The sequence below is a fragment of the Sciurus vulgaris genome, assembly GCF_902686455.1.
Source record: "Sciurus vulgaris genome assembly, chromosome: 14".
In the NCBI taxonomy this organism is placed as follows: Eukaryota; Metazoa; Chordata; class Mammalia; order Rodentia; family Sciuridae; genus Sciurus; species Sciurus vulgaris.
In genome coordinates, this window is record NC_136475.1 from 32569508 (window position 1) to 32573534 (window position 4027).

The 4027-nt window shown below is 45.6% G+C and overlaps 1 pseudogene across 1 annotated transcript; it reads right to left on the reverse strand.

Moving 5' to 3' along the window:
* Positions 1 to 240: 240 nt before the first annotated feature.
* Positions 241 to 3762, reverse strand: LOC306643458 (eukaryotic translation initiation factor 4B-like; annotated as a pseudogene). The gene is made up of 2 exons: positions 3586 to 3762; positions 241 to 3513 (listed from the first exon to the last, which is right to left on the reverse strand). The product of its transcript is annotated as a eukaryotic translation initiation factor 4B-like (transcript).
* Between the last annotated feature and the right edge of the window lie 265 nt (positions 3763 to 4027).

Genomic DNA, 4027 nt, shown 5'->3' on the forward strand with positions numbered 1-4027 from the left:
TCAACCCCTGTTTCTATTTTAACAGGGGGTAGGGTAGGTTAGGGGACAAAACAGCACTTTTTTGGATTTAACTATTTGGGAGTAGACATGAAGAAGGCAAACTCTACCTTTCCATTATCTGCAACCAATGGTTTAAAAACCCTGTTTGATCTTGGTTCTCTAAAAGCCCACTTCTAGTTACTAGCCGACCCTGACAATTACTGGAGGTGAATTCCCTGGACATGCCTTTTGCCCACTGGGTAAATGGTTCCTTATGCCCACTGCTGCAGCACACAGACCAACATTCTGCAGGGCTAGCCAGGCTTTAGACTGAGACTGAAGACAGAAGGACTTGCAAACAAGAGACCAAGGAGTCATTTGTCGGCAATATACCAGTACTGCCCATGAGGGGGAAGAATTCCATCTACCAAGTTGACTCCTACAAAGGTGCATATAAAAGCAGACAAATTAAGCTACTGTGTTGCAAGAGAAACCAGGACCTTGTTAAATAGTTCTTTCCATTATCATTTATTCTCTCATAGGAAGATAAAAAAACAAACTCCAAAAAGCAAAATAACCACATTGGTCTAGGCCACATTATAAATTCAAGCACTGGTGTGGGATTTCAGTGGAGAAGAAAACTTGTAAACCCCCTCTCCCTACAAAGTCATAAGAAAGTCTTCCAATTTAACTGTCTCTGTTTACCCATCCTTATTCACCACCCAAGACCATCAATTCTAGACTACTCTGATGTAAGAGGGTTCAAAGCAGCAGGAGCAGGCATGGATGGAGGGAAGGAATGAGAATCAAAAGATATCAAGGAGCTGATTTGTTTTGAGAAAAGCAGTGATTCCCCATGTCATGGCTTCCAGTGGCTGAGATGTAAAATGCCTGAGAGAGCAGATCCGTGAATTAAATGGATTGCTTTTTGGGAGGTGAAAGTAGTGTGAAGAACATGAGATGGATGGCACGAGTGAGTTTTTTAAAGCTTCAAGGTTCCAACAGAATATGGATGCATTTGAACTTTCAAAAAAGGATAGCAGTTTAGAAAGGGCAAAACCAGGACACACAAAAGACTGGGAATTCCCGTGACCCTTAAGTGCTTCTTGCTCCAGGAAATAAAGTGTTTACTGGAGGTCACACCTACTACCCAGTGCAAACTAATCCATCACCTCCCAAAAGCTTCTTTTCAAACCACGATTTCCCCATTTATTTTGGTCCCCAAGCAGTCCTCTTCTTTAGTGGCCTATAGACTCAATCCCAACTTACCCTCCTGGGGGGTAAAAAAATAAAGGAATTTCCCCTAGGCTGGCCCCAGTAACTCAGAATTAAAGTAAGAGGAAGGGCTGGCAGCCTCCTGGAGACTAAACAATTTGAGAGGCTAAATCTACCTTTCCAAGGATGGAAAATTTTTTCAGATAATGTTTGAGAATTCATATATGCCACAATACATTAAGAATTAAAAGGTAGAAATCTCACTCTTCCTTATACCTCCCCTACTGCCCAACCGATCCAGACACTTTACCACTGTCATTACCATTTCTTCTAAATGGAGGCCCCCTAGGCACTAATCACACAGGCAACTGCATGGTATCGTAAGAACACACCACAACTTTTCCATTAAAAAGCTGTAGTTTCTGTCTCTCTGGCTACATTGGTGATTCTCCGGTAACTTCAATACTTTAAAGGCTGCAGCAGCATGCAAAATAATTTCATTTCATTTTTTAAAAAAACGTTAAGAAAGGTCTCCAGGAGATGGTGAGTTTTATTTGTCTTGTCTGGATAGAGGTTTGATTTGCTCTTGAACGTTCCAGGGTGGAGAGACTAGGAGGAAGCACAGGACGCAGAGGTCTATTGAGTGTAGTCTTCTCCCTCATTTTCATCTTCACCATCCACAGAGAGCGCAGCATACTTGCTTGCAGAACTGAACTTGGAGGCTGGATTTTCCTCAGGTTTCTTTGGCTCAGGTGCAGATCTGGAGTCTTGATCTTTTTTGCTCTCTTTCCTATCTGAGTCCTTCCAGTGATCTTTGTTCCCTCCATCTCCTGGACCACGGCTGGAGTTCCCAGTTTGGCCTTTTGGGACACTCATTCCATCTATTTTATTTTCTTCTTTCCTCGCCGGTCCTTCCTCAGATGGCTGACCTGGAGCTACTTTCCCCGCACCACTTGTGGGGGATTGCTGCTCTGTGTCTGAGCTCTGAGATCGAGCAGGAGGGTTAGAACTTCGCTTCACCCACGCATTCTCCTTTGGTGGAGGGGCTGGCATTACGTTTAGAGGCTGATCAGGTTTGGGAGGCTTAGAAGTTGGAGAGTGACAGTCTTCCTCCTTATTGAGTGTTTCATTTTCTAGAGATTTCTCACTCTCTCTCCTTCGTACATTTCTGCCAGATGTGGCTGAGGTTCCAGTCTGTGATGATTCACTTCCTGTCCTTGACCGTTCCCGTTCCTGAGTTTCTTCACTTCGCCAGCTTGGGTGTCTCTCCCTAGGCCGCCGCTCTAGTTTTGGCTCATCCAACTGGCGCTGTAATTTCTCCTGCTCCTTCTGTAGCCGTTCTTCTACTTCTCTTTCTCTAGCAGCTGTGTCAACAGGTTTTGCCCCTCCAAAGATGGAAGCTGCTCGACTGGACTGGGAGGTGCTAGCAGAGGAATCATCTTCCTTAGGAGTACTCCGAGGCTTTAGGTTCAGTTTGGGTCTTTTGGGGGGAGCTCTATCATCACGCCTATAATCATCCCCAGAGTAATCATCTCTGGAGCTCCATGACCGATCGTCCCGTCTGTCATGCCGGTCTTCATACCGTCCCCACCTCCTCGGTAGTCATCATCCCTTCGGTACCCACTACCAAATGCTCTTCTGCCGCTGCCTATCCTGGAATCATAGCCCCTATCATAGTCTCTGCTGCCTCGGTCATCGTAGCGATCCCGGCCCCCATATCGATCCACGTCCCGGCGTGGGCCATCACGATATCCATCTCGATACCCATCCCGATATCCGTCTGAATCATAGCGATCTTGATACTTGTCTCCAAAGCTGTCATCACCTCTTCTAGGTGGATAGTCGTCAAAGCTGTCTGTGGCAGGACGCCCCTCCAGTCTGTGTCTGTTTTGTCAGAATCCCGATTTCTATCTCGGCCAAAGGAACGATCATCCCTATCTTTATCCTGTGCTTGATCAGCAACATCCACTCGAATTCTCCTGTTACCTAGAGACTCTTCATTGAGGCTCAGGGCACTGAGCAAGGAATCCAGGTCCTCAAACTCAGCATAGCCAAAACCTTTCAACCTCTCTGGATTGCTGGGTTCCCGTGGTAAACGTACGGCACTGATATTTAATCCTCTAAAGAATTCCTTAATGGAGTCTTCTGTCACATCATAGGGCAGGTTCCCTAGAAAAGCAGTGTAGGGTGGCGATTTGGGAAGACGGCTCCGGTCAATATTGGGTTCCCGAGCAGCCCGTGGAGCAGTGGGAAGGATGGAACGGTCAATTGGAGGTGCCCTGTACACATCATCATCATTACTATGCCAAGTGGTTGAAACTAATATGCACAAGGTCCTGGGTTTTGATCCCCAGCATCACAAAAACCTCTTCCTATGTTGTTCCTCCTTACTCCCTAAAGGCAGAACATCTCCTTCCAGGTCGTCTGTTTCATCAGCCCAGCTGACTGGTTTGGGGACATAGGTGCTTCCTCCACCAGTCCCCCCATCCTCAGCCAGAAAGTCTGTTAGGGAGATAGTCTTCCCCTTCTTTTTCTTCTTTTTCGCTGAGGCCACCATGTTGGGAGAGCCACAGAAGGTTTTGAACATGATAATCAAAACTTTTTAAAGTTTGTGTTTTAATAAATTCCTATATCCACATATTTTTGGACTGTCTCTGTTATCATTTTCCCCTTAATGTTGGTATCTCTGTGTGTGCGTTTGTGTTTGTGTATGTGTGTGTGTGTGTGTGTGTGTGTATTTAAGACTAGGCTTCATTATGAAATAATTCTGAGGTCTAGAAGCTCTCTCCTTCACACTTCAACTTCCTTTTGCTTTTGGCAGGCACTTTAGATG